Here is a 23,385-nt window from a genome sequence, read left to right as displayed (position 1 = left end):
CCTGGAGCTCTTGCTCTCTGGGGTTGGGGTGGGACATGCAGCTGAAATATTCCCATGGTATGCATGGTCTTAGGAGCAAAGCACCGTGACTCAGCCTAAGTAGATCTGCCGCTTATTCTTTTGTACTGCCAGCAGATTGTGGAAGTAGAGTATAAAACCCATCCTTATGGAGAGATCTGTGCATTTTAGGCTTAGTCTAAGTAAGCGGGACCGGCGGGCAAGGACTGAACCGGACCGGACCGCACCGGACCAGCGGGAAAGGACTGAACTGAACCGGACTGCACCGGACTGGCGGGAAAGGCCTGAACTGAACCGAACCGAACCGAACCGGACCAGACCGCTGCGGGACAGTGTACGCGACTCTACGAGTCGAGCTTTTCGACCCTCGCGATCCGTGCACACGCTCGGCGAGTCCGTGTCTGGAGTTTCGGGGCTCGCGCGTGGCGTGGGGATGCGGGTTTCGTGGCGGTGTTTTTTTTTTTTTTGGTGGGGGTTTATTTCGGCAGGGGCGGCGGGGTCGTGGTGGTGTCGTCGTGCCCCCCACCCGCACCTGCCGCCGCCCTATAATTTCACTTCGTGTTCCGGCTCAGACTGCACGGCGAGCACAAACACCCCCCCCCGCCCGCACCCCAAAGCGCGGTCTCTCCCGCCCTCGCCTTGCCCCCCGCCCCCTCCGGCCCACCCGCGGGAAGGGCCGGAGGGGGTCGGCAACTGCGCGCGCCGCGCATGCGCGCTCTCCCCGGCAACCGGCCCCCTGCCCCCCGCCAGGTGCCCAACGGTCAGTCGCTCGGAGTCAAGCCCGTCGGGCGGGCGGTCGCGGGGAGGCCAGCGCGGGAGCGTCTTGCCGATCGGCCGAGGAACCCCGCGCGCGGGTAGGCAGGGAGGCAGGCGGGCCGGGACGGGGAGACGGGGACGGGGACGCGGTGTCTCTATGCCTCCCCGGGGGGAGGCAAAGCCGCTGGCGGGGTCGGTTTCTTCTTCAGCCCGCGGCCGGGGCGGGCAGCGGGCCGAGGGACCGAGCGAGCGAGCCACCGAGGAAGAAGCGCGGGAGGCGGCAGCACGGGCAGGTGAGGGGGTTAGGCCTCCGACAGCGGGGCTGAGAAACCGCGGGACGCCCGCGTGCCCCCCCCGCCCCCGTCCACCCCCCCCGCCGTCCACCCCCGTCCACCCCGGGCACGGAGCCGGCAGGGACGCCCCGGCTTCCCGGGGGGGAGGCGAACTCGCTGGCGGGGGGTGGGGAGGACTTGGACTACTGAATGTATTAACTGAACAAAGCACGGGGTCGTACGTGGCACAAACAGTAAACCCAGAAATGCACATACGATCATGAAGCCTATTTTCTTCCACCAGGCTCCCCCAAATAAGTTACCCCACCAATGGCTAGTAAGTATAGAATTCCATTTCTGTACTGGTACATGTGCAACGCGTTTTATCTCCTCTGCTATTTTCATTATGGCTTCCCCATCGTTATCTCTTTCCAAACAACACTCCGAAGTATTCAGTTTCCCACAGACGCCCCCCTCTCTTCAGCTAAAAGACAATCTCACGCTCCCTGATTTTGGTACACTGCAGCTCTGGTCTGAGACAATTGTCTCGCTATGAGATTCGGTGCCTCAGCCGTCTGGTTGCTTATTATTTCAACCACTGCTTGCAACCGAATAATTTGGTTTAGCGTATATATAGGGGTACGGGATCCCCAGTTTCCACCCCCCGCAGTGAATCACTCCCTGACAGCCGGGCAGGATGGGGGTCTCGGGCCCGGTCCCACTGCCCTGGGCGCTGAGCAGGCAGCAGCTGGAATAAATGGTGATGGGCAACCAAGCACTGGTGTGGTCTGAGTGGGGTTCCATGGGGCAGGATGGGAGAAAGCCCCACTGTGTTTGCTTTTTCAGGAGAAAAATAAGTGCTAAAAAGCCACTTTGGGGGTGCCCAGGTGGATCCAGTGGTATCCAGACCCCCCCCAGAGGGAGCATCCCCCAGCACCCCCAAGTCCTTCGCAGGGCTGCTCTCAGGCCCTCCATCCCCAGCTTGTGTTGATACCCGTGGTTGCCCGGGGCAGCTGCGTCTCCCAGGCGAGCTGGGTCCCGCCCCGGCCCGCCCCCGGCTCCTCGCAGTGTCCCTTCCCCCGGGCAACGCGGCTCTTCCCCGCAAACACCCGCCGGTGCCGGCCGGATGGAGCAGGCGGTGGAGCCGGTGCCCGGCGCCGAGCGGCTGTGCCGGTGCGCGGCGCGGGGGCTGGGGGTGCCGGCGGAGCGCTGGGAGCGCTGGGCAGGCGGGGAGGCGGCGGGGCCGCTGCTGCGGAGCTTCCTGGCGGGGCCGGCGCTGCTGCTCTGGCGGGGCCCGGCCGGGGAGCTGGAGCTGGGGCCGCCCCCGCCGCCCCCCGCCGCCCGCCGCAAGGGGCTGTTCTTCCTGCGGGCCCCCGGCGCCGGCCCCGGGGAGCTGCTCTGCGGGGACCTGCCCGCCGATGCCCTGCGGCACTTTGCCGCCCTCGTGGAGGAGGTGAGGATGAGGGGCCACGGGGGCAGGCTCAACATGAGGAGAAATTTGTTTGCTGGGAGATGGCAGAGCCTGGCCCAGGCTGCCCAGGGCGGGTGTGGAGTCTCCTTCTCTGAGACATTGAAACCCGCCTGGACCCACCTGTGTGATCTGCTCTGTGACCCTGCGTGAGCAGGGCTTGGACTGGGGGATCTGCAGAGATCCCTTCAACCTAACCAGGCTGGGATCCTGTGAGGCCTGGGCAGCCCCGGAGGTGCAGAGGGAGCCCTGGCACCCATGAGTACCGGGTGCCCCTCGCACATGGCAGCGGGGAAGGTGTCCCCTCCTACAGACAGGCTCCTTGGCCTCCCTCCCTTCTCTGCTGATGCACTTGTACCCTTAACTCTGCCCTTTGCAGTACCATGGACGGCTTTAGAACTCATATAAACCACCTGAATGCTGATCCACATCAGCTCTGTCTATCAGTGGGGTCCTTGTGGGACTGATGTACCCACAGGTGCTGGAGGGGACATCTGCAGGTCACCTACTCCAAACCCCTGCTCAAGCAGGGCCATCCAGAGCCAGTTGCCCAGGGCCATGTCCAGGTAGCTCTTCATTATCTCTAAGGATGGAGACTTCACAACCTCTTTGAGCAACCTGGGCCAGTGCTCGATTACTCTCATAGTGAAAAAGTGTTTTGTGATGTTCAGGAGCCTCCTGTAGCTCAGTGTCGGGTTATCTCAGGTGGGCTGATGTTTTCTTAAAGAGATCGTCAAGAGGTTCGAGTGCTTTTGCTTTGCTGTGTTATTAGCCTGAACTAGACAATGTTGTTTCGGTTTATTCCTGATGGCTCCTCACCGGGAGAAGTCTCAGGAATGAGGCTGTAATGGGAAAGCAGAGGAGCTGCTGGATTTGAGAAGCTCTGATCATGATGTTTGGTATATTAAGATGGTGACTGATAGATTGGATTCCCAAGAGCAGGCTGCCAGACTGGTTATCCTGGTTTTGTGAGAAAACACGTTATTTATACGGGGAGCTTTTGTTTTGATGAGCCCCGTGGTCTTGCGAAGTCTGCACAAACAGTGGTTTTGCATCACGGCTGGCCAATAGCATTGCAAGCACCGTCTGCTATGGGTAGATGGTGGGGTAGGAACACTTTGGCAGATCCTGTTAAATCCTGTTTTCTGAATGCCTTTGGGAGCCGGGATTGTGCGTCCCAGCTGCGTGTTTGCAGGCTTTGCTCTCCCCTGTGCAGACATGCAGTATTTCTGCAGGGAGCAGATTGTGCCTGGTTTTCATCCTATTTTCCTCTCAAGCTTCACTTGAAGGCAAAAGCAGCGGTGGTGCTGGGTCAGGCAGATGGGGTGGGTCTGCGTGAAGGTGAAAAAGGTCTTGAATTTCCTGGGGTTGGGGTCGTGTGTTCCTCTGCCCACACTTTGTCTTTATTCAGTGAGGGGTCACAGCTGGTGACCTTGTCCACTTGTTGCTTCACTCCTGCGGTGCCGAAGGGAACACACCTGCTCTGTGGGCTGGGGCTTCATCCTGAGTCCAGTTATCATTTTAACAGTCAGAAAGAAAATGAACGGCTATCATTTGCCTGGTTACAACATCACTGGCATTAGCAGTCCACATGCTTTAAGTAATAGAGACACATCTTGCTAATAATGCAGCTAAAACTGCTGAAGGTGAACTCGTCAGCACCTGCCCGTGTGTTCCCTGGGGTTGTGCTCCCCCTTCCCACGGCTCCCTGGGCACGAAGGTGGCTGGTCGGGTCTTCTTCGGGTCTACAGAGCCAGCCACAGTTCCAAAGAGTCTTCAGCATCCTGGGACAGCACCATGGAGGTGCTGAGCTGCTTTATTCCGTTTCAATTTTATGTCCATTTGCAGCTATTTTTATGCCTTTAGTCACCTCCCCCCCCTCCCCTACCCCCACCCTGAGTCCAGTAACACAAAGGGCTGTTGTTTGTCACTAGGGACAACCTGGCTTTGTTAGGCTGTTGCCACAGGCTGGTCCCAGTGCAGAGCCAGCCAGGATAGGTGACAGACACGGTGTTGCTGTCACAGCTCAAACAAGCCAAAAGCAGCTCAAATCTGGGCAAACCCCGACCAGCCCCACAACCCCATGCTGCCGGGTCAGTAAAAGTGCTGATAAAGGCAAAGCTCCTGTTTGGTGGGCTGCAGCTGGGACCTGGGGGACCCTCACCACCAGTGTATCCCAGGGGGTACCAGCAGACCTTCCCTTGCAGCACACTGAGCTCAGCCCAGCCCTGGCAGGCTCAAAGGGCAGCCTGACGGCTGTGCCCATGGGCAGGGACATGGGGACCAAGCACCGGGGACAGTTGTGAGGGCAAGGGACAGCAGCCCATGGGGCCATCTCCAGTTGCGGGCTTGAAAGGCTGGGAGAGCCTGGGGATGGGGCTGCTCACTTTGCCTACTGGCTTCCGCCCTCCTTGGCTGCTTGGATTTGGGGAAAAGGGTGTTCTGCTGTATAAAGTGGGCCTGTAGAGATGCCCATTCATCATCAGCTGCCTCTATTTCACATGGGAACTGCTTGAGACAGCAATGAATATGGGTCTCCAGGCTTGGCCAAGCACAGACCTCAGAGCCTGGTGGCCTGTCCGTCTCCTGCTGCACTTTTTTCTCCATTGGTCTTCCGTGACTCCCGCTGTAGGTGATCGTGCCCATCCTAACGAACAAGAAGAACCATCAGGGCTGGCCACAAGTGGTGTCACAAGACATCGTGCGTCATGTCCACAACCTCAAAAGTACCATTTTCACAGTTGTTGGCCAAGTAGACGGCAAGACCTTGCTGCCTCTCCCAGCTGGCTCAGAGGGAATTGAGGACATTGATCTGGAAAATGAGAAATCGTGAGTACCACCCCAAAATAACAGGTTCTGGAAGGTCCAGAGAAGCAGATGCGTTTGTACATCAAGTTGTCATCGTGTCTGGGCTGCGTGCGTGCCCCTGTGGAACCCCAGGAGATGTGTGGGTGCAGTGGAATGAATCACTCCTCAGACAGGACGTGGTGCGGGTGGGATTTTGTGAGAAGTTACTGCTTCCAAGGCAGTGGGGTGACCTGTCCTCAGCTTCCCAGCCCACTTGGTGGTGTTTCTTGCTGAATTAAGTGAGTTAATGACTGCGGGGATGTAGAATATTTTGAGGGAGAATGGTATGGGGAGAGAGAATCTTGCTGGATGTGTGAGTCTCCAGGTCAGATCCTGAACCTGAATGGATCTGATGTGACAATGACTGGCTGTGCAGAGAGGTGGCGACTGGCTCTTCATTTCCACCATTCACTTTATGAACAGTGTTGTTGCCCACACTGCTGCAGACATTCAGCCATTTTCTCCAGAGTGTAATTCCTATATTAAACCAGTGACAAAATCTTATGGGGTTTGATTGTTTTGTGGTTTTGAAATGTGAAACCCTGTAAAATCCAGCTGCCCACACGGCCATTGGAAGTAGATCCAACTGAGCAATGCACATCAACAAAGTTAATGACGTACTCTGTTTACTACAGCATGGAACGGATAGATAAATCTCTGGTGTATGCCATGGAGTCGGCCATCATAGACTGGAGCCACCAGATCCAGGAGGCACTGAAGAAAGAGCCTTCAGAGCCTCTCCTGCAAGGCAGCAATCCGAACCCGAAGGTGGAGCTGGAGTTCTGGAAGAACAGGTACCCAGAGCAGCCTGGCCAGTGCATGGTGCCCTGTGGTGCTGGTTTTGTGTAGAGGGAGAGTGCTGGTGGTGGAGCTGCTAATTCCATGAGTTGAGAAGAACAGGCCACTTGGGGTTCATGTAGGCTTCAACTAAGGAAAATTGCTCCCGCACAGAAAATCATCGTGATCTGCAAAGTGCCTGGGAGGTCACTGGGCAGCTGGCTGTGTTTTAACTTAGCCCCACCACAGGGGCTACACCTCAAGGGACTTTTTTCAGAAATGCCCTTTACAGGATCCCAGGCTGGTTGGGCTGAAGGGACCTCTGCAGATCCCCCAGTCCAAGCCCTGCTCACGCAGGGTCACAGAGCAGATCACACAGGTGGGTCCAGGCGGGTTCGAATGTCTCAGAGAAGGAGACTCCACACCCGCTCTGGGCACTCTTTCGTCACTGTTCACTAGGAGCCATCCACAGGAGTAATTGCTGATGGACACCTGCTGGGGGCTGTCTGGAAATGGTGCATCTCAGCTGGCTGCTGTTCATCTGTCAGGGCCAGAGGGGCTTTAGATGCTCAGGAGCCTGGGAGTGGTATTTCCTCCTGCCCTTTGAAAACCTTTGTGCTGTACTGGTTCAGGCTGACTCGGGGCAAAGCCCTGCTGGCTGGAGAGCTGTTGCTAATGCCTGCAGAAACACGATGGCTTTTTTTCAGCGATGTTCTGTCAGTAGCAGAGCTGCTGTCATGCTGAACTCAGCACTTTCTGTCCTGTAGGGTTTGTCTGTGCCTCATGCAGCTTTCTCCCATTTCCACAGTCCATGTGTAGCTGGAGGAAGCCCTGAATCAGGCCCAGGGGAAACAGATGATGTTGGGGGACAGCTGATGGCCCAGTGTAGGTGGGTAACATGGCCACCAGCATCCTGGTGTGCATCAAGAACAGTGTGGCCAGCAGGCCCAGGGCAATGACTGTCCCACTGTACTCAGCGCTGGGGAAGCCAAACCTCAAATCAGTTTTGGGCCCCTCAGGCCAAGAAAGACCTTGAGGTAGTGGAGTGAGTTGAGAGAAGGGAATAGAGCTGGTGAGGGGCTGGAGCACAAGTGTGATGGGAGTGGCTGAGGGACCTGGGGGGTTCAGCTGGAGAACAGGAGCTGAGGGGAGACCTTCTGATCTCTGCACTGCCTGAAAGGAGCTTGGAGCCAGGGGGGGTCGGGCTCTGCTCCCCAGGAACAAGCGCCAGGATGAGAGGAAACGGCCTCAAGTTGCGCCAGGGGAGGCTGAGGTTGGATATTAGGAAACATTTCTTCCCAGAAGGGGTTGTGAAGCATTGGAACAGGCTGCCCAGGGCAGTGGTGGAGTCACCATCCCTGGAGGGGTTGAACAGTCACAGAGATGACATTCTCAGGGACACGGGGCAGTGCCAGGGGTTAGGTTATGGTTGGACTCGATGATCTTGAGGGTCTCTTCCAACCAACTGATTCTGTGATTCTGTGTCTCGGTTGCTGTAGGTGTGATGACCTGGAATGCATTTACAACCAGCTGACAACGAGGAAGGTCAGGAACATGATGGAGCTGCTGGAGAGAGTTGAGAGCAGCTACATCCCAGCCTTCAAAACCATGCTAATGGATGTTGAGGCAGGTGAGATGCTGGGGCAACTTTACCACAGTGCTGGCTTCTGGCCTTTCTTCATGGCCTGGTGTGACTGATTTCAAGCCAAATCTTTCTAGTTTGTGAATTGAGACTGGGCTGCTTGTGCTTGAGTCTAGGCTTTTGTTTCCAGGCTGGGACAAGCTCCATCGCTGGTCTGTTGAGCCAGACTCTTGCCAAAGTTCAGGGTGAATGGGTTTGGGAATTTATTCTGCTGTAATAAAGTGTTTGCATTACTCTAACAGGACTCACCTCAACTTCCACCAGCTCCTCTGGTGTTATTATGCAGGAACGGGAGTTCAGACTAAGAGGACAGATCTTGTACCTAAGACTGCTTTGTTAGAGCGCTGCTTCTCAGGCTTTGGCCACTGCAGCCCGAATTTCCTTGCTTTGCTTTGCTTAGGGGAGTTGAGCGCAGCCCAAGGAAATATTGCAAATCCCTGTCTGTAGTGAAAAACAGTGTAGTCCTGCTGGTCTGTCCCTGCAGACCAACACAGCTGGACATCCATGTCCAACCCAGCTGCTCTCTGGCACAATGAAACCATCTAGACTGTGTTAGCTGTGCACGTGCTGGCAGAAAACACTGTTCTTCACCACTTCACGTGCAAACATTGAATCTCTTAAGGATCTGTGTCACACTCTGCATTGTGCAGTTTAAATGGGCTGGAGAAACACCCCTTATATAAGGAACCAAGGGTTCATTGTTAAACTAATTAATACTTTAAGGGTTTAATCAAAATACAACAAATATTTGGTTTTAATCCGGCTACAGCGATACTAACCCTAATTGGATAATTTGGACTATAATTGTTAATTTCCATTACAGCGCAGTTCAGATTTGTGTGCACCTGCTTTTAAGTCTCTGCCCCTTTCCCTGGCATTGTACTGGTGTGGCTGCTGTTGGTGGATTTGCTGGGAGGGTGATGCTGATAGTGGGAGTCTCTTCTTCCTTGGTCTTGGGCCTTAGGGGTTATTTTTGCATGCATTCAGGCACTTCTGTCACTTCTTGTTGGTCCACAGGTTTAATTGCACAACGATCTGGTTTTATTAATGCTTGCGCTCTGGGGTAATTCTTCAGGGTAAAACCACACAGCTGTACAGAGCTAAGCTAAAGCTTTCGACGAGTCAGACATCAGTTGCTTTACTGTTGACAGGTTTTCTATTACAGTCAGGACTAGTGGGGCCGTCGTCATCTGCCCACTGGACAAGGAGTTGCTTGAGCCAAAACTGAGCTAAAAAGGGCTCAGGCCAAGGCTGTACAGCCTGTCGTGTTGTACAGCAAGGCCATGGCTCACAGCCATGGCAGCACTGTATTTTTGGTGCTGTTGGGCAAATTCCGTGTGACTTTTTAGCAGTTGTGGACTCAGGCTCTCCACGAAGCCCTGTCCCAGCTCCCTGTCCCCTGCCATCACATCAGCTTATTTCTGTTCTGGTTACTGCCGCAGGTGAGTGATGTTCACGAGTGAGTGACCTGCAGCACACAGGTGGCTGAGGGTGCTCAGTGCTTGTCAGGACAGTTTCTTTTCCCAGGCACTTTTCCATGTGGTGAGGCCAGCACCTAGCTGGGAACCCAGCACACCGCAGCTGGGTGGTTCTTACCGCTTCTCACGTCTCTCAACACAGCTTTGACTGAAGCTCAGGACGTTCACCTGCACCTGACACCCCTCAAGCGCCGCTTGGAAGACGTAGAGAGGGTTGAGTTCAGCGAGGTGAAGCCTTTCCTGCTCCCCCTGCTCCACGTGGTGTGTTTGATCTGGGTCACCTCCAAGCACTACAACATGCCCGTGCGGATAGTGGTGCTGCTCCAGGAGATCTGCAACCTTCTCATTGAGCAGGTCTGTGGCTGTGATGCCTGTGTTTGCAGTCCCCTGTGTCCCCTCTCCCCTTCTTCCTATTGTCCTTCCCTGGAAAAGTGATTCTTTAGGCAACATTTAACTTAATAAACAGGTTCAAATGTGTTCAACACAAGAAGTCCTTGTTTTCCATGATGGCAGAAGTGACCTCTCAGGTGTGATTTTGCTCTTCCAGGCCCTGGTGTACCTGTCTCCAGAAGACCTTCTGAAAGGGGACATGGAGGAGAGCCTGGGCAAGGTGCGAATGGTGCTCGGTATCCTGAACATGTTCAAAGAGGCATTTGAGGAGAGAAGGGAAAAACTGCACATGTATTATGAACCAGGCCAAGAAGTGAGGGAGTGGGACTTCAGCTCCACGATGGTGTTTGCGAGGCTGGACACCTTCCTGAAGAGACTGGAGATGGTGGAGGTGAGACTCTGGTCTTGAAAAACATTGCAGACCGTCAGGAGAACTCTGTAGCCAGGAGATCACTTGCTGGCATCTTTCCTTTCTATAGCTTCACCTGATACCAGGGAATGGGGCCACTCTTTTGCTGTTAGGTCTCCTGTTACAGCGAGTCTAAGACTGTGTTTTACTATGTCCTGCTCAGTGCATATGTAAGCTGGTCAGGTTGATAGGTGTGTTTTTTGCTCTCAGGAGTCCCGTTGGACTCCTTGCTCCTGTTGGGGCAAGAAAAGGAGGATTACTGGAGGTGTGGTTTGCACAGCTGTAAATAAAGCAATGTAATCTCCCAGGTCTCCTGGTGCCATCAGAGACAGATTTAGGTTATGGTTGGACTCAATGATCTTAAGGGTCTCTTCCAACTGAAATGGTTCTATGATTCTATGACACCCTAGAGCTGGGTCCTGCCTGTCTTGGAGAGGCCAGATGGCAGGATCCCCTTGGCTGTGCCACGTGGGCCTGGGGAGGAGCAGGGACACGTTCCTCACCAGGTTGTCCCTTCGCATCCTCATAGTCCATCAAACTGGGGTGCTGTGGCTCAGGGGTGTCCCTGTTTGCCAGATCTGTCACCTGAGGCAGGGACATTGGGGTGTCATCCCTGAGCTCCCAGTGTGGCCAAGGGCTCCTTGAGCCACAGGAGATGTTCTGCAGAGAGCAGGTCTGAGTGTGAATGTGGGAGCTCCCTATGCTCTCCTTACCACATGGCTGTGTCTGGAGACCACAGACATACAGACACCATATGTACCTGTTATACAGACACTGTATATACCTCTTATACAGATACTGTATGTACCTCTTGTACAGACCTTGCATGTACCTGTTATCTCTCACGTGGCTAACCACACACATTCATCTGCTCTCCACACACATCCCAAATGAATTTCTTTGTTGATTGTTGCTGCGTTCTCAGTGTGTAGGGTTGGATGGCCAGTGTACAGGTTGCTGGTGTTGGCAGTTTTACTGCTTTAAATGTGCCATATACTTTTATGTGTTCCTTAATTAACTATGTTGAAAACTGTCATGACTGGTGCCTATTTTAAAAGTATTCATAATGATGGTTTCCAGTAGGGTTTGATGTGAAATAAACCAAATTATGCTGGTCAGTGTAGAGAGGAATATAAATAGACACAGGAATAACTGCAGGTTATCATGAGGACAGTGTTGGTGACAGGTTTACTGGGACCCTGTAAAGGCTCTGGGGCACTGACTGCTGGGATTCCATGGATGCCATGGGCACACTGTGGATATGGGCTGCAGACAAAAGCCAGTGGGGAGGTTTTGAGCTGGGGCACTGTGCGTTTTGACCAGTGTCTGTTTCCTCCTTCCGTGGCTGTCCCACACTCCAGGGACAGTAGAAGCTGCAGTATCTGGAGTCAGAGGGAGAGCCTGCGGAGTGAGCTGTAAAACAATAATTAAAAGCATAGTGCACACCAGCCTGTTAATGAGGAAAACTGCTGCATCTCTCTCCGTCTCAATTTCCCCTCATCACTTCATTTCAAGCAACCTTGCAAGACAAAGCAAGGGACAACTGGTATTTCCACATTATTTTTTTGCCTTACTAGGTATTTGTTCAAGCGGATGTGCTGGTGTGTCGAAGTGAATATGAATGCATATGTGCATTTGTTTTCGAATTTTCATAAAAGCTGCAGTTACACTGGTGCATGGGTAGCCCATGAGCACGTGAAGAGGGAAGGATCCCTTTCCTTTGGTTCGTTGCACTGTTTCATATTACGTGTCTGTGGTAAAACCTGCTGCCCTGCTCGGGTGGCCCCAGGACAAGTGCAAGCAGAGAGTGGCCACCAGTACATTCCTGTGCACATTTCTCCTGGTCCTCTGAGACAATGGATGTTCAACCAGCCCTTACTTGGCCCTACCTAGGGAGACAGATGAGGTGGGATGGCAGCAGAGCTGCCCAGTGCTGCCACCACCACTGGGGGAGCGGGACATTTTCCCAAGAGGTGACACTGCCAGGCTGCAGAGGATGGGAAGGGAAGGGAAGGGAAGGACCCGTGTGCCACCTCAGCAGAGAGGGCCAGCGGGGCAGGTGCTGCAACACCCACTTGGACACGTGGAGGTTTGACTGCGCAGGAGCTTTGGACAGTTTGGGTACCTGTAAATATTAGAAATCTGTCCTTGGTTAATACCTATAAAATTGGGATTCTTAGCTATGCTGGATGACATATAAGAGTCTCATATCCTGCTTTGGATCTGTCCTTTAAATACCCTTAAAAGCGATTTTACAGTTGTCATGGTATTTCTAGTGGCTGCAGCAGGTCTCACTGGGCAGGGACGTGTTATGAGCAGCCACTGATGCTCAGGACAGGCAGATCAGGCTCCCCCCTTCCCATCCCTGCCACCCAGCCTGAGCACCAGCGCTGTGCTTGGGAAGGTCCCTCAGCAAGTGCAACTCTGTCGTGACAACTGTTGTCATCTTCTTTTGTCAACATCATGACCTGTGTCTCCCTCCGTTGACTTTGAAGGATCTCCTGGCAACTTCCTTGGACTTGATGAAGCTGGAGAAAATTGAATTCAGTGGGATTAAAGGGAAGACCCTGGGCCAGCAGGTCCTGGACATGTATGAGGAATTCCAGGAGGCATACAAGGTGTTTTCAGAGCGAACCTATGACTGTCTTGACCTGACCAACACGGTAGGTGGGACCAGTTTGCGGGAACATCAGGAACATGTGCATGTTTCCAAAGCAGCAGTTTCCTGCTATCTTCTTCCCAGCTCTTTCCTCCTTTCATTATGATCTGATCTGGTACTGGAGGGAACAGGGAGCCGCTGGCCTTTCCTGCAGAGATTTGGGACTTCTTGCACGTCTATATCTAACATATCTTGCTAGATCAGCACCTTAGATCAGTGCAGCTGGGAAACTGGGATTTCCATGAGTTATGCACAAGCTTTTGCTGTACATGGTGCTTGCTGAGGTATAAGAGCTATACCAACACCCACATCTCTTTGCTTTCCTGCTCTTGGTATTTACCATGTTTCCCCAAAAATAAGACCTACCCCAAAAACAAGCTATAGCATGATTTTTCAGGATGCGTGAAATATGAACCCTATTCAAAAAATTAGCCCTAGTTACAGTTCATAAAAAAGTCAATTTAAATAGGGTCCAGGCAGCTATACATGTAAAAAAGTAAGCATCTTTTGCAGCAAAAATTAATATAAGACGCTGTCTTAGTTTTGGAAAAACAAGGTAGTTTGCCTGATGAGGGCCAACTCAGATCATCTCTGGGATGTGTTCGCTCCTGCCTAGATGAACACATGGCATCTGGGGCTCTCAGAATTCAAGGATGCTCTATTTTATTATCAGTAGTGCTTTAATTAAAGGAATATTCCCAGCCCTCTGGGACCTGCCTGGTGTGGGGATGGGTGGCTCGTGCTTTGCTTCCTGCAGCTCCCAGTACATCTCTGCAGGGGGTGGCACGTCCCCAGTGTTTCTTGCTGGAAAGCTGCTTGCTCCATAGCACCCCTCCTTCAGCAGGGCAGGCACAGAGGAGAGGTGACAGTGGCTCTGCAGGAGGTGGCTTGGGTTTGGTGACCCCATGGCCATTTGTGTGACTCTGAGTCATGTTTGTTCTTTCAGTGCTCTAGTTTTGCACCCTCTGCCACTGCTGGAGCCGTTTTTTTTAGCTAAAACATGGCATCTGGATCTGCTGGAGCTCAGCAGTAGCAATAGTAAAAGCTATTTCCTTGCACTTTGTCCTTTGGAAAAGAGACACATGACCTCATTTTTAGTGGTTTTGTCCAAGCTAGAACAGAAGGACTGTCACGGACTGTCAAGTTCAGTCTTTGATTTGGACTCTTTTACGTGTAGGAAAACAAATATAGATGTTACTCTTGAAGTTCAAAGGATTTATTACAATTGAAGCAAGAAAAGCAGTGCAAGAAGATGATGGAAATTACAGAAACCCAGTACTGTTGAGTTTGAAAAGGACCTCTGGAGATCACCCAGTCCACCTTCCCTGCTCAAAGCAGGCTCAGCTAGAGCAGGACTGTGACTGGTCAGGTGAAATATCTCCAAGATTACCTATGTCCAAGTGTGGAGACTCCACAGCCTCTCTGGGCAACCTGTGCGAGTGTTTTGAAACTGCCTCACTCACAACCAGCTCACCATGGAACCACAGGCTTGTTTTGACTTGAAAGTAGGTTGGATTTGGGACTCAGCAGGTGCATCCGTGGGTTTTCTGGATGATGGTGTGGTCTTCAGGCCAAGTGGTGGGGGAGAGGGTGTGGAAATAGTCCATCTTGCCTGTAGGCTGAAGATAGTGCCATGTGGGCTGTGGAAAGGCCTCAGGACCAAAGGGTCCCTCCCAGAGAAAGGGCCAACATCTCAGCCATGGGACAGCACAGAAATGTTCTCAAGCTTCGTGAGGACTTTGCCACGTTGCGATGGCTGAAGATTGGCCAGAGGAGTGGCTTAGTTCACGGTGAATAAGAGAGGGCATCTCTGGATCGAGGAGTTACAGGTACCTTCCTAGTGCCATCTTGCAGCCTCACAGCTTGTGTTTTGCCTTTGTGCAGGACTTTGAGCAGGATGCCTTTGGTTTCCAGCAGAAAGTAGAAGACATGGACCGTCGGCTGGGCACCATTTTCATCCAGGCTTTTGATGACGCCTCCAACTTGGACCACGCCTTCAAGGTTTGTTTATCGCTCCCTTGCTCTTCCCTAAAAGGGAAATCAGGGCACCCGGCTCGGTGAGAATCACGCTGAGGAGACCAGGCAGTGCTGGAGCCACAGGCACATGGGGCTGGTGTTTGCTGGTGGGACAGTGGGACTTGTAGCTTTTGGGCTGCTCTTGGTTTGGGATGCTCAGGCTGGTGGGTCCCTCACAAAGCTTTTGGATGCCAGGAGATATATTTGTGTCTCTCTCTGCAAGTTGGGGGAAATCATGCTTTTTCTAGGATTTCCTGGTGAGAATTGATATTGTTAGTATCAATTTGTTAATATTATTAATACATGGATCTGTTTCAGTTTTGGAAACAGGTTTTCTAGAAACAAAGCTGGTTTATTTATCAATTAATCTATCTTGCAGAAATAATAAATGGTATTTTTTAAAAAAAATCAATATAAGCATTTGTAGAAAAGACTTTAGCAAGTGACAGTGTTTATCTTTGTAAGTTTTTTGAAAAAAATAGAAAATCTTGAAGCATTTGAAGAACAACAGTTGGAATGTGGTCCAACCCCAGAGAAAGTCTGAGAGGCCCCGTAACAAAGGGAGCAAATTTCCTTTTTCCAAAGTGCCCATCGGTGCGGACAGTATTGAAGCCTCTGGGCTGGGGAGGAAGGTCCCAGCTGATCTCTCTGCAGGAGTCGGGGTTGTAAATTTTTCCCCTCTTCTTTTCCTGCGTGTTCACCCCAACAGCTGCTGGACATGTTCGGGAGCCTTTTGGAGCGACCGGTAGTCGCTGCAGATGCTGCTGGCAAATACTCCGTCCTCATCAGCATGTTCAGCAGGGCCCTGGACCACGCCAGGCTGATCTACTCCCGGCACATCCAGGCAGAGCTGAAGCTCGGTAGGTAGAACGTGCTGAGTAACATGGGTTTTACAGGGAGTTTGATTGAGATTAATTTGGGGGGGAAATGATTTATTTTTCTAAGGAACCCAAAACTTTACAAATTGCAGATGTTTTCAGCCTCTGTAGCTCCTAGTGGCAATGGAAATGCCTGGGAAAGCTCTGTTCTTAGTATTAAAGCAAATAATTGGTTAGGAGTAAAAATACCCTTTTTCAAATGTGTGTGCATGATATGTGACTGGGAATGGAGACACATGCTGAGCTTTTCTCCCAGCGAGGCTGTGACAGGAGGTTTCTCTCCACATTTGTGTGCTGCCTCCAACACCCCATGGGACCTGCAAACCCACTCATGTGCTCCTCAGAATGAATTTATTTTGTTTCCCTTACAATGCTTAAAATGCAAAGTATGCGAGTGGGACTTTGTAACCAAGGGTTTAATCAGCCTTTTCCAAGTTTATTATTCCCCGTGACTGTTGGCACAGGGGGGAATGGGTGGATTTCTATCAGATTATGAGGATTCAAGTGTGTCATTTTGAACAATAACCTATTTACTTGCCTCAGAAAGATCATACTGGAACGAGACAAGTCCTGGACTGGAGAGAATCATGGAGAGAATCATTTGCTGTGAATTTGTGGTTATTGTTCTGTGGCTGTTAGATAAGGCGGACAGAAGTAACTCCTGGTCAGAAATCCCTATGTCAGTGTTTGTGAGGGGCGGGGAATGTGTCCCAGGCAAGGGACACCTCACATCAGCTCAGGTTTGGACATAGTCTGGGCTTCTCGTTCGATCTCAGCTCCTTATTCAAGATCCAGAGGCACTCGCCTTGGTCACAGACCTACATCAGTGTGGCAGATGTTGGATTTAAGGAAGGAAGCTGGGAAATCAGAGCAGTTTTCTGCAAATGAGGTTCTGTTGTTGCATCTTTGGGGTTACAAGTGCAGTGTTCAGTCAAATGCTGTTCCAGTGTGCCCTCCCCAGGATCCCCCCTGTGCACAAGAACATGCCGCCGGTGGCTGGAGCGCTGCGCTGGGCGCAGGAGCTGCGAGCGCGAATCCAGGTGCCGTTTGATCACTTCAGGCACATCCCACATCTGTGCATGTCTGTTCCAGCTAAGTTGCTTTATGACCACCTTGCTATCTTCTCTGTAATCAATCTGATTTTCTTTCTGTGGTGAACATTATCCCATGGTTATAGCTGAAATAATTCTTAGTCAAAGAGGTGTGAAGTGGTTGCACTGGTGCTTTTCAGCTTCCTTGTGATCATTATTTTTTTTAAGAAACTCATTAACTGGATTTGTTTTGAAGCGATTAAGAGGCACAGTGGGCTATTCAGCTTTCAGACATAGTTCCCGGGTTGCAATTGAAAGAGGTATCAGAACCTTTCCTGCTGCAATCCCACTCAGCATGTTCTCCAGGACCTCCTCAGCTGCAGTCCTGGTTCTGGCATCATCCAAACTGTGAATAGCAGAGAAGTGCTGGGCTGGACTCAGCTGAGATGGGTCGATGGAGCTGGGTTTGCATGTTGGGGAGCAGACGAGCATTTTGTTGGGCAGAAGAAAACTTTCTCAGCGTTAAACAAAGGAGCCATCTCCCAAGATCAAGGAAAGAAACCAATGCTGGTATATTTATCACCGAAATGCTTGTTATAACGGATGGTGTCAGGGAAGTATGGCCTCATACTCACAGCTGGCACCACATGAGACAACATTTAAGAGCTCTGTAAGCAAGGCGGTGTTGGACTTATGACAACTGAGGATGTTCCAGGGACTGCACCTGGTAGCTCACAGGAATGGCTTCACGTGTGCTGGTCAGGATTCTGTGTAAATGGATCCACTTTTTTAATGTACTTGACCAAAATAACTTGACCGTCACTGTACCATGTTTGTAACCTTCTCTCACTGTATCTTGCCATTAAGTGTCTTTAAGTGCACAGTTATTCTGCAGCAGCAAAGACATTGGTGCAATGAAACAAACTCTTGGGCTGTTCCCAGCACAGAGCCCAAGTTATCATGTCTGATTTGAACCTAAATGGCAAATTTTTGTCCACCATGAAGGACCCAGATCTGCATTTCACACTGATTTTCTGTCCTCTGTTTAGAGTAGTTAATAACATGCTCTGCAACGGTGGTGACATGATGCTGTTGAAAGGGAAAAAGGATTAAAAAGGAGAAACAAAAGTGGTTTTGCTGGGATTTACTTGGATTTGCTCAGAGGACTTGTTTACTTCCAGCAGGTTTCTCAGCACTTGCCCAGCGGTGACTGCTCAGGCGCTCCTTTTTTCCAGCTTTTGGTTAAGTTAATTCAAGTTTTGTCAATATGTCCTCCAAAATCAACAACCATCTTGAGGAAAACTTGGATATTGTAGATGAAACAGTGGGGAAAAGACAGCATGATAAGAATTCCTCTGGCCTGCTGTTCCCTGGGCTGTACAGCCCTGGCAGCGTGGCCAGGGCTCTGCCTCCCGCACTCTGGGACACCTTTGCTCTTCGGTTTGAGGGGCATGAATTGGGCACCGCCAAGAGCTTCGTCTGCCGGGAGCCACACTCTGCTTCTTTCTGTGCCTCTTTGACCTCAGAAAGTGGTGGCTGGTGAGCAGAGGTTGCCCTGCTCTGTGCAAACACCGGAGCATTGAGTATGTTACGGAGACCAGTGTTCCTCCAGCAGCTCTGGGCCCTTGTTCTTCCCCCAGGACGTGGTTCTCATTTGCCAGTTGCCATGCAAACACCCGCAAAAGGGCGCACTGGGGCTTGGAGAGCTTTTGTGCAGTGAAATGGTTTTGGGCGATATGGTGGGGTTGGAATGTAAGATCCCCAGCCAGGCTCTGCCTGCAAGGTGGTGGGTGGTTTTGGGAAGGGGTAAATAGAGACTGCAGCCTCACAGGGCTAAATGTAACGCTGAGCTTGTCTGTTGTGCCACCAGCTGCTTGGACTCTGCTGAAGGAAGAAGGGTGATAGAGAAGTATGAAGAAATGATCCAGCTGCTCGACAGGTAAGTGGTGGCTCAGGCATGACTGTAACTATATGAAAAAAAGCCAAACCTTATAGAATCATAGAATTGTTTTGGTTGGAAGAGACCCTCATGTCCATCCATTAACACAACCCTGGCACTGCCCCGTGTCCCTGAGAACCTCGTCTCCACGTCTGTCCACCCCTCCAGGGATGATGACTCCACCACTGCCCTCGCAGCCTGTTCCAATGCCCGACAGCCCTTTGGGGAAGAAATGTTTCCTAATATCCAGTCTGAACCTCCCCTGGTGCAACTTGAGGCCATTTCCTTCTCCTTCTCTAAACCACCTTTCAGCACATTTGCAAGCCCAGGGCCTGAGACTGTCTCTTTCTAAGCCAGAAGGAATTTTGTGATGAGAGAGGAGGAGGAATCCTTTGCTACACACCACAGTCTTTCTGTGATATCTTGAAATGAGAAGTTTGCATGGGAGGGACAGGGGCTGTGCAGCCCAGCAGAAATGTTGGAACGAGATTCTTTTGGATGTAGGAGATGCTGTGGTAGAAAACCTGAGCTGACCAGAAGTCTCAGTCCACTTGTGCCCATTCACAGTGTACTTACCGTGGCTGTAATGTGTGTATTCCACAAGTGGGAGTGGGATTCGTTGCACCTCACTTAATATCTTAATGTTTGATGCTAAAACTGAACTGATTGCTCTGAGCTTTTGAATGTTTGTCCCCAAATTTGAATCCTCTGCTAAGAATGGTACTTGGGGGATCTTTGTTTTCCTGACTTGATGCTGTCACTGGTTTTCAGGTGTTTGTCTTTGAAGCCAAGATCTTTATGGAGGTGGTGTGGGTGGGTTTTAAATATTCCTTGATGTTCTTCAGCCCTCAGAAGTGGACTTGGCTTTTATTTGGTTCTATGTCTTGGTGTGCGGGCTTGGCAGCTACGTGGTGGATGTTTTAATTTGTTTGTTTGTTTTCCGGCAGGTATCAGGAGAAGCTCTATGCAGACTGGTCCCAGACAGTCTCTCAAAAATCACAGTACAACCTTACTCAACCGCTTATCCGGCGAGATCCAGAAACCAAACTGATCACAGTTAATTTTGATCCCCAGGTAAGAACTAGCTTTCCTGTCTGCTGGAGGGCACGTCTCCAAGCTGTGCCCCACCGTGCATGGCAAGTCTGGTGGGATCGCTACTAGATCTGTTCTGCTGAGGTCCCTGGAGCATCTGTTATGGGTGACATGAATTAACCATCCCCTTTGTGGGCTCTGTCTCCTGGTAAAATATCAGGATTACAGTTTAAGCAGCGCAGATTGTAATTAAAGCCAGAAAGTCTGTGAGTAGCCAGATGTTAACTGGTGTCAACATCTCCAGAGCAGGTTGGTTTGACGCTGGTGTGGGGAGCGTAGGAGCATCATCCTACAGACGTGGGTTCGTGTTATGTTTACCTGAAATCTGAGCTTCCTGAAAGGGTATAAAAATCCCAGGAAAGGTTTGTTTTGTTACTTCAGTGTTGTGGCTGTTGGATTTCCTTAATTGTGGTGCAGGAGGCTTCCAGTAGGTCTCTGTTCCCTAGGGCTGCCCTCTCCAGCACAGGGAGGCCTGACCATCCCCCTGCCCAAAGCAGAGGCAGGGTCCAAGCCAGCAGAGTGCAGAGGTGGATTCAAAGGTGCTGGGGCCTGATGAGAGCTGGGGCCTCTCAAATGTGAAATGCCATTTGCTGCGGAGGTGCTGAATCTCAGGGGCCTGGGAAAACATCAAACACTTCCCCCTTTCCCTGGGACTTGCTGCTGTTAGAGAAAAGTGTTGAGGTTCCAGAGCTCATTCCAGCTTGGCTCTCAGACAAAGGATTTGTCCAGCTCCTTGGAATCTCCTTGCTAAGGTGGGAAGCAAATGGCCCCAGGGGATGTTTTCCACCCTTCACCCTGGTGCCAGGGTTTGGAGCCTGTGACGTGCTGAGCATGTTCTCAGCTCCAGTCTCTGAGTGCTTCTGCGCTGCTCTCAGCTTTCCGTACTGAGGACTGCCTCATGTCCTCAGGTGCCTGCTTAGCAGCCCCTTCATGCCCTTCAGAGCAGATAGGAGCACCTCATTTTGCCTAAAGGGAGGATGTGTTTGCAACCCTTCAACATTAAAGAATCTTCCAGAGCTCACCTTCCATGGAGGAGAGGGAAAGAGGGTAAGACATCCTTGACACCATGGTGGGGATGTCTCAGACATTCCAGTGCATAAAAGGGAGGGGAGTTTGGTTCTATCTCACTTGGCCTCCTGCTCCCTCAATCCCCTGCTTTTCCCTTCCTCCCATCCCATCCTCTTCCATCCACCTCCTCAAACTGCTCCCTTCACCCTTCTGCGCTCCGTCTTTCTTTCCTCTTCTTGTCATTGTGGACATAGTCACTTTAGTATTGTAGATACTCCTCACCCCTGCCATTGCCCATACAATATACTGAATTTCTGTCACCCAGCCAAAATGTGCAGTTTCAGGAGTATTTTCCCTCTCACAAGCCACTAAACTGAGCAAAGATTTTTTTTTTTTGTCTTAGAAGTGATATATTGCGTTGGAAGACCTTGCTGCTCCGTTTGTTGCAGGGACTCACTTCTACTTGGGTTTATAGTTTAATAACCCACTCAATCCCGTTCCATCACAACTCAAAGATGCTTTTGGTTGTGCCTCCTCCTGCAGGCACAGTATTGCTGAAAGACTGTATTGATGAGGATAGCTGAGAAGACCAGAGATCATCATGGCTTTTAGAGGCTGCACAGGGTTTGCTGGCTGGGTAGTTAACAGAGCTAGATGTCTTTGATTGGGAAGCAAATCAGAGGCAAAGATCAATGGGAGGGAGATGGTCTGGACTAGGAGGTGTCCAGGCCCTTCTCAGAGCGTACTGCTTTGTGAATAAAACAGCAGGAACCCCCTAAGATCCCCGGAATTGACGGGAGGGTGTCTACCAGGTGAATGGGGAGGATTGTCTCACATTCAGCTCTCTGCCTTGTTTCTGCAGCTGGTGTCGGTGCTGAGGGAGCTGAGCTACCTGTCTGGCAGCCGGCTGGGAGCCATCCCACCCACGGCAGCAGAAATCTATTCCTCCAAGGAGTCATACCGGCAGCTGGCGGCCGACTTGGAGCTGATGGTGAACAGATACAACAAGGTCCTGAAGACAGTCCTGGAGGTCGAATACCCTCTCATACAGGAGCAGCTGTGGGATATTAACTTGAAGCTGAAGAAGGCAGAAGAAACACTCAACTGGAAGATGGAGGGTGAGCTAGCTCTGTGTTAGGGCAAAAGAGGCCGTACAGGATTTCACAGAATCCCAGACTGGTGAGGGCTGAAGAGACCTCTGGAGATCTCCCAGTCCAACCCCCCTGCTCACGCAGGGTCACAGAGCAGATCACACAGGTGGGTCCAGGGGGTTTCAATGTCTCAGAGAAGGAGACTCCACACCCGCTCTGGGCAGCCTGGGCCAGGCTCTGGCACCTCCCAGCAAACAAGTTTCTGCTCATGTTCAGATGGAGCCTCCTGTGTTTCAGTCTGTGCCCGTTGCCCCTCACCCTGGTGCTGGGCACCACTGAACAGAGTCTGGTCCATCCTCTGACAGCCACCCTGAGATATTGATCCCATTGATCAGATCCCTCTCAGCTTCTCCAGCTCAACAGCCCCAGCTCTCTCAGCCTTTCCTCAGAAGAAAAATGCTCTAGACCCCTCAGCATCTTGGTAGCCACCGCTGGGCTCTCCCCAGTAATTCCTTGTCCTTCTTAAACTGGGGTGCCCAGAACTGGACACACCACTCAGATGGGGCCTCACGAGTGCAGAGCAGAGGGGGAGGATTCACCTCCCTCGACCTGCTGGCCACACTCCTACTCACGCAGCCCAGGTACCATCAACCTTCTTGGCCACAGGGCACATTGCTCATGGTTAACCTGCTCACTTGGGTCTCATCAGATTCCTCCCATGTCCCCAGCCTCCATCACCTGGTTCCCAGTGACAGTTCACAGCAGGGCAGGGGACTCTCCAGCAGAGCCAGCACTGGGGAGACAAAGGGCAGCCCCCAGCCTGCCTGCTCCTTCCCATCTTACCTTGATCTGCTTGGGCTGGGGACAGGATCCTGATCCCTTCAGCTTCCCTCTGGGCTTTTGGGGAAGAGAGGCTGCCCTGTAAGCAGTGATGCTGAGGAAACGGCAAGATTGGGGTTTGTGAGAGCTGGCAAGGCTGGGGTTGAAGAGTCTGCTCCCTGCCCGTGCCAGCCCAAGTGACCCACTGTGTGGTCATGTCCCTGTGTCCCCAAGGCACTGCTTTCTCCCTGAGTTGTGCAGGGACTGGGACCCCTTGGCCCAGCCATCTGGCTTGGGACAGACTTCTCCCGGTGGGGGCCAGGGCCACCTCGTTATCCTTTCCAGCCAGATGAAATACTGTGGTTAGTGGTGAGGTTTGTGCACCGTGACTTTGGGATGATTTAACCAGTGTTCTTGCTTGATCAGTTTGAACTGCAAAGCAGAATGGAGGAAGACAATTTGTTTCCTCTTGGTGAAAGCAAACTGCTCGCTGTTGGAATATATATTTCTGTCATCAGGCTTGTGGTATGAACAGGAACAAGTGTCCTCCCTTGGGAACTTGCAAAGCAGAATTCCTCATGCTGAAAAACTCTTTCTCCATTGCACAACAAAGATGAAGGGACTTTCCTGCAGATGAAGTTCCCTGAATCTAAATGCAGCCCTCGCTGGTACCTTGGGCTGTCACAGCCTGTGTTTGTGGGGCTGTGGGTCCCTGCTCTGGTGACAGTGGCAGGAACACTCAGCCTGTTGTCCTTGTTCTCTCTCTGGTAGCAGATTAAATCTGGGTACGGGAAA

At 51.7% G+C, this 23,385-nt stretch overlaps 1 pseudogene; it reads left to right on the top strand.

The window, feature by feature from the left end:
* The first annotated feature begins 2,104 nt into the window (after positions 1-2,104).
* LOC139829531 (dynein axonemal heavy chain 9-like) overlaps positions 2,105-23,385 on the top strand; it is a 73,545-nt pseudogene continuing 52,264 nt past the window's right edge.

The sequence above is a fragment of the Patagioenas fasciata genome, chromosome 20, assembly GCF_037038585.1.
Source record: "Patagioenas fasciata isolate bPatFas1 chromosome 20, bPatFas1.hap1, whole genome shotgun sequence".
Lineage (NCBI taxonomy): Eukaryota > Metazoa > Chordata > Aves > Columbiformes > Columbidae > Patagioenas > Patagioenas fasciata.
The sequence above is the reverse complement of the archived record's forward strand: the minus strand, read 5'-3'. Positions and strand labels throughout refer to the sequence as shown.